Source organism: Tupaia chinensis, unplaced genomic scaffold (assembly GCF_000334495.1).
Source record: "Tupaia chinensis unplaced genomic scaffold, TupChi_1.0 Scaffold000661_1, whole genome shotgun sequence".
NCBI lineage: Eukaryota > Metazoa > Chordata > Mammalia > Scandentia > Tupaiidae > Tupaia > Tupaia belangeri.
In genome coordinates, this window is record NW_006160183.1 from 5,584,069 (window position 1) to 5,595,609 (window position 11,541).

The 11,541-nt window shown below is 41.1% G+C and overlaps 2 pseudogenes; both read right to left on the reverse strand.

Annotated features, from left to right (window-relative positions):
- Positions 1-256: 256 nt before the first annotated feature.
- Positions 257-733, reverse strand: LOC102478513 (protein max pseudogene; annotated as a pseudogene).
- Positions 734-3,852: 3,119 nt separating this feature from the next.
- Positions 3,853-4,479, reverse strand: LOC102478953 (annexin A1 pseudogene; annotated as a pseudogene).
- Positions 4,480-11,541: the final 7,062 nt, after the last annotated feature.

The following is an 11,541-nucleotide window of genomic DNA, read 5'->3' on the forward strand; positions in this document are numbered from 1 at the left end:
TTTTGGTTTAAAAATTCCTGGTGGGGACAGGGATATCCCTGAAGGAAACACTTTAAAAAAAAAAAGAAAGAAAATGGTGGAAATGGGGAAGGAGAATGAGAGCTGTTGTCCAAGAGCTTCTACGTAAAAACTTTAAAAATTTTAAAAGAAAGAGAAAAAGAGTCTCTTAAATAGTTCTGAGGGTTGTGACGATGAACTGAAAGGAGGATGAGGTGATGGAAGAGACAGTTTTTATTGCTGGCCTGCCCCATAGAACTTAGCTGGCCTCCAGGTGGAGTTTCCTCCTGCTCTGGGGCTCTCCCAGCTCCGACTCCAAGCTGGAGTCTGAGGCCCCATCGAAGGCAGACATGGTGCTGCCTTTGTCGTCAGGGTAGAGGCTGTTGTCTGAGGAGGGGTATTTGCTCAGCAGTTGGGCACTCGACCTGACCTTCTCCAGCCTATGGACTTGCTGCTCCAGAAGAGCATTCTACCGCTTGATGTTGGCAATGTCTCGCTGGTGTGTGTGGTTTTCCTTCGCATATACTGGATATATTCGGTGGGTTTGACTAGGATTTGGGCCCAGATGCGTTCTCTCCTTGGAGTGATGGACTAAGTCCCACAAACTGTGAAAGCTGTCCTTGGTGCGGTCCCTACGTTTTCGTTCCGGTGCGTTATGATGAGCCATTTGTCAGCCAGATTGAAACCTCGGTTGGCTCTTTGAGCTCTCCACCTTGATGTCATCATTATTGCTCATTCCCAGGGCCCAGGGGCGGGGAGGGGAGGGGTGGTGGGGAAGGAGAAGTCACTGACAACAGCAAGCCGAGTGCCCCCACGCACACTCACTCACACACACACACACACACGCAACACGGGAGAAAACCACCTCCCCCCTCCTATAACATTATTTTAAATGCCTAAGGGGAAAGGCCACCTGGTGTTGTGGTGATTGAGGCACTAGATTCCCTCACGACTGACCGTAGTTCGAGTTCTGGACCTGATGGTTTGCTCTCTCGTTTTCTCTTTGTCTCTCTCTCTGGTCAAATTAAAAAATAATAAATAAATAAATAAATAAATGTGAATAAATAATTCTAAAATAAATAAATAAATAAATGGCTATGTAGTATTTTAGTGTAAGAATATGTAATCATTTTTATAACAATTCCAAGGAAAACATTTTTTCTTTTTTTTTTTAAGAGAGATTTTTGCTATTGGGCACATGTGCTCGCCAGAGAAATAGAGACAGACAGAAAATGAGAAATCACTTCCTGAGGGATGGCCATTCCACAGTCCCTTCTCCTTCCTTTTCCTCTTGGAGTCTTGGACGCACACACACACGCATACACACACACAGCTGGCGTGTGTTTCGAGTCACCAGGTCTGCAGTTGACTACATGGGAGTCCAGCAATGTAACCATCACTCCATCTGCTGGTCCACCTAGGCAAACATTTTAACCTACAATAGAAATATTACTGATTCTGGGACCAGCAGATGGCATAATGGTTACATTGCTGGATTCCCACATGACCAACCACTGTTTAAATCCCAGACTCAGTGGCTTGAAACACACCAGGCATGTGTGCATGCATGCCCAAAATCCCAAGAGGAAAATGGAGGAAAAAAGATGGCAGCATGTCCATTGCCCCAGGGGGTGATTTCCTGCTTTCTGTCTCTCTGTCTCTCTCTGACACTCCAGTAAGTACACATGCTCTATAGCAAAAAATCTCTCTTAAAAAAAGGGACGGGGTGCTGGCAGGTGGCATGGTGGTTAAGGTGCTGGACTCCCACATGGCTGACCATGGTTTGAGTCCCAGGCCTAGCAGCTTGCTTTCTCATTTTCCTTTCTTTCTCTCTCTGCCTCTCTCTGATGAAATTTGAATAAATAAAGAAAATAAAATAAATGATTCTTTTAAAAAAGAAATATTACTGATTCTTAGTAAAAACAACATCAATTGAAAACTCTTTTTCCACGAATAATAATGTGATTGAATGTATGGAAGAAAATGAAATGAAAAAAAATAATAAAAGGAAAAAATTTATAAAAAAAAAGAAATGTATACTGTAAAGACGTGATAAAATGTAAAATAAAATAAATAAATTAATTAATTAAAATACACCCAAAAAAAGGAAAAAATTCTTTTTCCTATAGAATTAATACTTTGTTTAGAGAATTAATACTTTGTTAACCTTGGTGTAAATATACAGACTTAGAACAGAGCCCACCAGTGTGGCCTGACAGAGACTGATAGAAGTTTGCGTTGACAGCAAGTTATTGGTACCTAAGAGATGATTATCTGGGTATATAAGGAAACCATGGGGTTCTCCAGGGTTCTTTCATTTAATTTTTCACTTCACAAACTCTCCATAATCTTATTCTCTCCTGCAGCTTGATTTTACCTTAAAAGTCCTCATATTATTAATATCAGGTAATTCCATTCTTTACCAGATCCACCTCTTGCCCTCACCTGTTGTCTCACTCATCCTCCAGAATCCTGCACTCCAGCTCTTGTGCGCCTCCTACCTCCCCATTTACCCTCCATGCTTTGCACAGGGCTGGTCACTTTGCTAACTAGCCCATCCCCTGTATCTCACATGCCTCATTCAAAACTCAGCTCAAATACGATTTTGCCTGTCCCTAGCTGCAGTGGGACTGACCTCTACCTTCCCTTCTGCTAGGGTAGTGTCCTGTGTTGTCTATCAGGACTTATCACATGGAACCATAATACTGTTTATTTGTCATTCTCACCCACATAACTGTAAATCCTGAGGGTGTTGCAATCCTCAGTCTCTCATGCATACCTGGTGCAAAGTTAAGTGCTCAGTTAAGTACTTAGTGAATGAACTAGACACTGCTCTTTTATTTTTCTTACATTATTTTCTTCTTTGGTTAAGGAGCTTATACTAGATCCACATGGAGTATCAATATCTCCATTTGGTTTTTCTGTGTTACAGTGAATCCATCCAATCCCATTACTCTCCACTCTTAATTTATTTATTTATTTTTAGAGAGATTTTTGCTATAGGACACGTGTGCTCACCAGAGAGACAGAGAAAGACAGAGACAGAAAGCGAGAAATCATCCACCAGAGGATGGTCATGCCATAATCACTTCTCTTCCAGTCTCCTCTCAGAATTTTGGGCACATACACACACACCCAGTGTGAGTTTTAGAACACCGGGTCAAGGACTTGAACTACAGCCAACCAGATGGGAGTCAAGCAATGCAACCATTATGCCATCTGCTGGTCCCTACCTTCCACTCTTGACATGCACCCTTCCTCAGGTAGACAACGCTTTCTTGTTGTTTCCGATTACCCACCCGCCTCATTCCTCTGTCCAAACTGTCCTCTACGCTGACTTTTCTCCTCATAACCAGTCGAGGATGCACTCAAGAGTGTCCCCCTCCTTGAAGTTGTCCATTAGGACGCTTTATTTTGTAGTGTTTAGACAGACTCTCTTTTCTTAGATAGTCTGATTTCAAATACATGGTTAGTAATATTTGATTTATGTTGTGATATTTTGTTTGTAAACCACACTCATTATATTCACTTACCCCCCCATTCTTATTGAGTTCTCCACATAATTAGCATATTTTTTTCTTTTTTCTTGTCTTATAACATTTTATTTTCAGTTATGTAAATCACTTTCTCATGTAATATTACTAGAACAATTTATTTATGGGATTTTATGGCTTGGGGTAAACAAACATTTCTTTTAAAAAATCCACTTATCTCAATTATACAGAATTGTGATATAAAAATGACCTACAGGCTATATTGTTCAGAAAGTCAGTAGCCAGACTATAATCCCGCTGAAGAAACTTCCTATTTAAGCCTATGTTATAGGATGAAAAGATATCATTAAAAAGGCTTCTGATCATGCTTGAGACCATCAAAGGGATGTTTAGTTTCCTCCACAAAGAGCCACCAGGATCTTTTCATAATCTCCCTTGGTTTCTTCCAGGATGGCTGGACAAAGAGAGACACCACACATCTTCTGATAGTATACTTTGATATCACACATGTCAATTTCAGAACAGGAAACCATAATGCTGATCAAGGCTTTATGACAGGTTCCAGTACCCTCCATGGCCAGGTGAAGCAAAGAAAAATGGTTTGCTTGTAGCACACTTCACAATGGCCGTGAGGCATTTCTCAATGTCACCTTTCAACTCCCGATCCAGAACTTTGTTCATGTCATGCTGATGGTACTTGGAATACTTCTGAAATACTCTCTGAAGATCAGCATAGCTTCTGGTGGTAAGAATGGTACTGAATACATTCATATATGTACCCTTTCTCTTTTCTCCTGCTTCATACAGGGCCCTGGCATCCGAATCAGCTAAATCTTCATTCACTCTAAGATCCTCAGATTGGTCACCCTTAGCAAAAGAAAGCAAACCTCCTGAAAATTTCCAGATGTGTAATATCTGAGGTAATATCTTTGGCCAGATCTCTTTTCAATTCCTCTCTATAGCCTCTGTTAATTTCTCTTATTTCTTTGTTATTTCTTTTTCTTTTTTTTTTGGAGAGATTTTCACTATAGGGCGTGTGCGCTCGCCAGACAGACGGAGAGAGACAGAGAGACAGAAAGCGAGAAATCACCCCCCAGGGGGCATGGTCACGCCACAGTCCCTGCTCCTCCATTCTCCTCTTGGGATCTTGGGCACGCACGCACACACGCCCGGCGTGAGTTTTAAGCCACCTGGTCTGGGATGTGAATCACGGTCGACTATGTGGGAGTCCAGCTACATAGCCATTACGCTAACTGCTGGTTCCCTCTTTGTTATTTCTTGATGCCAAAATTTCAGCCTGAGTGTCTTCATCAGAAAGACATGTTTGATTTTACTTGAGTCCTGTGATCCTGGAAAACAACAAAGTTTGTGTTGTGAGCATCTTACTGAAGAGAACTACCTTTCCCTATATGACTCATAAATAGCCTCCTTACTTACAAACCCACGTACAGGTTCTCAAAATCCCCTTTCATTGTCTCATAAGTGATTAAAGGAACTGCTTGTCTAGACTAATCTATCAGAACAAAATGCTGTTCACCATGCTGTCTTCCTGAAGACCCTGAACCCTCTGAATTTTGGCCCAACTCATCCTGAGCCAGCACACAGCCCTTCCAAAAATAGACTGGCCTAGGGTAAACTTTTCTCTCCTGCTATCCATCATCTTCGGCCTACTTTACATGCCAGTTCTCAACACCTGGTTCTTTCTGTGTTTATTCTTCCCTATAAAAGAAAATGTCTTCCACAATTCAATATACACCTCAAAAGAAAAAGAAAAAACTCTAGTGGAATGAATATCTAATGTGTACAACATAATACTTCAGTGTTGAGGCTGAATATTTTTCTATTCTTTTTTAATTAAAAAAATTATTTATTTAGAAGCATTCAGAATGTCAACAAAATAGCTACAACTCTTTTTTGCAATGACAGAGCTGTATGCAGTGAACAGAACAACAATGATTTCATATACGCTGCATCAGAGATGAGTGAAGATGAAAAAGCTGGCTTCCCCATAAATAATTTGTGCTGTGTGCCAACAAGAACCTGCTTTACATTTCCATGTTGATTTATAATCTCCATACGGAACCAGACACGGTTAGTACCTACTGAAAAATAGCATCAGGACAGGGCTAGCTAAAGGGATACAGAGTTTTGTACTGTGTACAAAATCAGGTGTGATATGATTCCTGGAGGCTTAATTCTGGCTTAGCGTGCACTGTGTACTTAACAGCATGACTCTCAAAGGTGGGTCTCTATGAACATTTCTCAACAGACCTTTCAGTTGTGAGTGCTTTTGGGGTGTGCCTATTGTCCCTGTTTTGTCCTCAGGGATACAGAGTTTTGTACTATGTACAAAATCAGGTGTGATATGATTCCTGGAGGCTTAATTCTGGCTTAGCGTGCACTGTGTACTTAACAGCATGACTCTCAAAGGTGGGTCTCTATGAACATTTCTCAACAGACCTTTCAGTTGTGAGTGCTTTTGGGGTGTGCCTATTGTCCCTGTTTTGTCCTCAGGGATACAGAGTTTTGTACTGTGTTCAAAATCAGGGGTGATATGGTTTCTTGAGGCTTAATTCTGGCTTAGCATTCAGTGTGTACTTAACAGCATGACTCTCAATGGTGGGACTCTATGTACATTTTTCAACAGACCTTTCAGTTGTGGGTGCTTTTGGGGTGTGCCTATTGTCACTGTTTTGTCCTCCAGGAAACTGAGTTATGTTCTGTGTACAAAATCAGATGTGATATGGTTCCTTGAGGCTTATTTCTGGATTAGCGTTCAGTGTGTACTTTACATCATGACTCTCAATGGTGGGTCTCTATGAACATTTCTCAAGAGACCTTTCAATTGTGGGTGTTTTCAGGATGTGCCTATTGTCACTCTTTTGTCCTCAGACATACAGAGTTTTGTACTGTGTACAAAATCAGGTGTGATATGGTTCCTTGAGGCTTAATTCTGGCTTAGCATTCAGTGTGTGCTTAACAGCATGACTCTCAATGATGGGTCTCTATGAATATTTCTCAAGAGACTTTTCAGGTGTGAGTGTTTTTGAGGTGTGCCTATTGTCCCTGTTTTGTCGTGAGGGATACAGAGTTTTGTACTGTGTACAAAATCAGGTGTGATATGGTTCCTTGAGGCTTAATTCTCGCCTAACGTTCAGTGTGGATTTAACAGCATAACTATCCGTGGTGAGTTTATAAATTTTTCTCTAGGTATCTTTAAGTTTTGGGTGTCACTTGGGTGTGCCTAGTGTCACAGGTTTTTGGTCAGGGATACATTGCTTTCTACAGGGTTCAAAATGAGGTGTGATATGGGTCCTTCAGGTTTAATTCTAACTAAAGGTTCAGTGTGCACTAAACAACAGTGCTTCAATGGTGGGTCCCTATGAACTTTTCTCGAGACCTTTCAGTTGTGGGTGTTTTTCGGGGGTTTTTTCGTGTCCCCACAGGATATAGAGAATCCTGGCAGGTTTTATTTTTATTTTTATTTTTTTGGAGAGATTTTCACTGTAGGTCACGTGTGCTCGCCAGACAGACAGAGAGAGACATAGAGACAGAAAGCGAGAAATTACCCCCGAGGACTGATGATCACGCTGCAATCCCTTCTCCTCCATTCTCCACTTGGGATCTTGGGAACGCACGCACCCGTGCCTGGCGTGAATTTCAAGCCACTGGGTCCAGGACATGAACCGCGGTCGACTACATGGGAGTCCAGCGACATATACCTGCTGGTTCCCAGGGATAGAGAGTTTTGAAATGTGTTCAAAATTATGTGTGATATGGTTCCTGGAGGCTTAATTTTGTCTTAGCGTGCACTGTGTACTTAACAGCATGACTCTCAATGGTGGGTCTCTATGAACATTTCTCACGAGACTTTTCAGGTGTAGGTGTTTGGGGGTGTGCCTATTGTCACTGTTTTGTCTTCAGGGATACAGAATTTTGTACTGTGTACCAAATCAGATGTGATATGGTTCCTTCAGTTTTAATTCTGGCTTAGCGTTCAGTGTGTACTTAACAGCATAACTATCCGTGGTGAGTTTATAAATTTTTCTCTAGGTATCTTTAAGTTTTGGGTGTCACTTGGGTGTGCCTAGTGTCACAGGTTTTTGGTCAGGGATACATTGCTTTCTACAGGGTTCAAAATAAGGTGTGATATGGTTCCTTCAGTTTTAATTCTGGCTTAGCGTTCAGTGTGTACTTAACAGCATAACTATCCGTGGTGAGTTTATAAATTTTTCTCTAGGTATCTTTAAGTTTTGGGTGTCACTTGGGTGTGCCTAGTGTCACAGGTTTTTGGTCAGGGATACATTGCTTTCTACAGGGTTCAAAATAAGGTGTGATATGGTTCCTTCAGTTTTAATTCTGGCTTAGCGTTCAGTGTGTACTTAACAGCATGACTCTCAATGGTCGGTCTCTATGAACATTTCTCAAGTGACCTTTCCAGTGTGGGTGTTTTGGGGTTGGTCCTATTGTCACTGTTTTGTCTTCAGGGATACAGAATTTTGTACTGTGTACAAAATCAAGTGTGATATGGTTCCTTCAGTTTTAATTCTGGCTTAGCGTTAAGTGTATACTTTACAGCATGACTCTCAAAGGTGGGTCTTTAAGAACATTTCTCTGGAGACCTTTCAGTTATGGGTGTCTTTGGGGTGTGACTATTGTCACTGTTTTGTCCTCAGGGGTACAGAATTTTGTAATGTGTACAAAATCAGGTGTGATATGGTTCCTTGAGGTTTAATTCTGGCTTAGCGTTAAGTGAATACTTAACTGCTTGACTCTAAATGGTCGGTCTCTATGAACATTTCTCAAGAAATCTTTCAGTTCTGGGTGCTTTTGGGGTGAGCCTATTGTCCCTGTTTTGTCCCCAGGGATACAGTGTTTTGTATTCTGTAGAAAATTAGGTGTGATATGGTTTCTTGTGGCTTAATTCTGGCTTAGCGTTAAGTGAATACTTAACTGCTTGACTCTCAATGGTGGGTCTCTATGAAGTTTTCTCAAGAGGCATTTCAGTTGAGGGTGCTTTTGGGGTGTTCCTATTGTCACTGTTTTGTCCTCAGGGATACAGAGTTTTGTACTGTGTACAAAATCAGGTGTGATATGGTTCCGGTGGGTCTCTATGAACATTTCTCAAGAGACCTTTCAGTTGTGGGTGTCTTTGGGGTTTGGCTATTGTCACTGTTTTGTCCTCAGGGATACAGAGTTTTGTACTGTGTACAAAATCAGGTGTGATATGGTTCCTTAAGGCTTAATTCTGGCTTAGCGTTAAGTGAATACTTAACTGCTTGACTCTAAATGGTCGGTCTCTATGAAGTTTTCTCAAATGACCTTTCAGTTGTGGGTGTCTTTGGGGTTTGGCTATTGTCACTGTTTTGTCCTCAGAAATACAGAGTTTTGTATTGTGTTCAAAATCACGTGTGACATGGTTCCTTGAGGCTTAATTCTGGCTTAGGGTTCGGTGTGTACTTAACAGCATGACTCTCAATGGTGGGTCTCTATGAATATTTCTCCAGAGACCTTTCAGTTGTGTGTTATTTTGGGATGTGCCTATTGTCACTGTTTTGTCCTCAGGGATACAGAGTTTTGTACTGTGTACAAAATCAGGTGTGATATGGTTTGTTGAGGCTTAATTCTGATTTACCGTTCAGTGTGTACTTAAGAGCATGACTGTCATTGGTCGGTCTCTGTGAACATTTCTCAAGAGACCTTTCAGTTGTGGGTCCTTTTGGGGTGAGCCTATTGTTAGTGTTTTCTTTTCAGGGATACAGAGTTTTGTTCTCTGTACAAAATCAGGTGTGATATGGTTCCTTGAGGCTTAATTCTGGCTTAGCGTTAAGGGTGTACTTCACAGCATGACTCTCAATGGGGAGATCTCTGTGAACCTTTCTCAAGAGACCTTTCAGTTCTGGCTGCTTTTGCGGTGTGCCTATTGTCACTGTTTTGTCCTCAGGGATACAAAGTTTTGTACTGTGTACAAAATCAAGTGTGATATGTTTCCTTGAGGCTTAATTCTGGCTTAGCATTCATTGTGTGCTTAACAGCATGACGCTCAATGGTGAGTCTCTATGAACATTTCTCAGGAGACATTTCAGGTGTGGGTGTTTCAAGGGTGTGCCTATTGTCACTGTTTTGTTTTCATGCATACAGAGTTTTGTACTGTGTTCAAATTCAGTTTTGATATGGTTCCTTGAGGCTTAATTCTGGCTTAGCGTTCAATGTGTACTTAACAGCATGGCTCTCAATGGTGGTTCTCTATGAACATTTCTCAACAGACCTTTCAGTTATGGGTGTTTTGTGGATGTGAAGAGTGTCACAAATTTGTTCTCAGGCATACAAAGTTTTGTAATGTGGACAAAATCCGATTTTATATGGTTTCTTGAGGCTTAATTGGGACTTAACGTTCAGTGTGTACTTAACAGCATAATTATCAGCGGTGAGTCTATAAATTTTTCTCTAGGTATCTTTCAGTTTTGGGTGTCAGTTGGGTGTGCCTAGTGTCACAGGTTTGAGGTCAGAGATACATAGTTTTGTACAGTGTTCAAAATGAGGTGTGATATGGGTCCTCTAGGCTTAATTCTAACTAAAAGTGCAGTGTGCACTAAACAACAGTACTTTCAATGGTGGGTCTCTATGAACGTTTCTCAAGAGACCTTTCAGATGTGGGTGTTTTTGGGATGTGCCTATTGTCACTGTTTTGTCCCCAGGGATACAGTGTTTTGTACTGCGTACAAAATCAGGTGTGATATGGTTCCTTGAGGCTAAATTCTGGCTTAGCGTTAAGTGTATACTTAACAGCATGACTCACAATGGTCGGTGTCTATGAACATTTCTCAAGAGACCTTTCAGTTGTGGGTTATTTTGGGGTGTGCCTATTGTCACTGTTATGTCCTAAGGGATACAGAGTTTTGTACTCTGTACAAAATCAGGTGTGATATGGTTCCTTGAGGCTTAATTCTGGCTTAGCGTTCAGTGTATACTTAACAGCATGACTCTCAATGGTTGGAATCCATGACCATTTTTCAAGAGACCTTTCAGTTGTTGTGGCTTTTGGGGTGAGCCTATTGTCACTGTTTTGTTATCAGGGATACAGAGTTTTGTACTGTGTACAAAATCAAGTGTGATACGTTTCCTTGAGGCTTATTTCTGGCTTATTGTTCAGTGTGTTCTTAACAGCATGTCTCTGAATGATGGGTTTCTATGAACATTTCTCAACAGATCTTTCAGTTGTGGGTGCTTTTGGAGTGTTCCTATTGTCCCTGTTTTGTCCCCAGGGATACAGTGTTTTGTACTGCGTACAAAATCAGGTGTGATATGGTTCCTTGAGGCTTAATTCTGGCTTATCATTCAGTGTGTACTTAACAGCATGACTCTCAGTGGTGGGTCTCTATGAATATTTCTCAAGAGACCTTTCAGTTGTGGGTTTTTAGTGGGTGTGACTAATGTCGCTGATTTGTCCTCAGGCATACAAAGTTTTGTACTGTCAACAAAATCAGATGATATATGGTTCCTTGAGGCTTAATTCTGGCTTAGCATTCAGTGTGTACTTAAGAGCCTAACTTTCAGAGGTGAGTCTCTATGCATTTTTCCCAAGGCTTCTTTCACATGTCGGTGTTTCTTGGATGTGCCTAGTGACAAAATTTCTTGCACAGAGATACAGAAATTTGTTCAGTCCTAAAAATGAGGTGTAATATCATTCCTTGTGGCTTAATTCTTGCTAAATCTTCAGTTTGCACTAAACATGCTAACGTTCAATGTTGGGTCTCTATGAACTTTTATCAAGAGACCTTTCAGTCGTAGGTGTTTTTGGGGTGTGCCTAGTGTCACAGTTTTGTCCTCAGGGATACACAGTTTTGTACTGTGAACAAAATGAAGTATGATATGGTTCCTTGAGACTTTATTCTGGCTTAACATTCAGTGTGTACTTAACTGCATAACTCTCAGTGGTGAGTCTCTATGAATTTTTCTCAAGGTATCTTTCAGTTTTGGGTGTCAGTTGGGTGTGCCTAGTGTCACATGTTTTTGGTTAGGGATACGTAGTTTTGTACTGTGGGCAAGA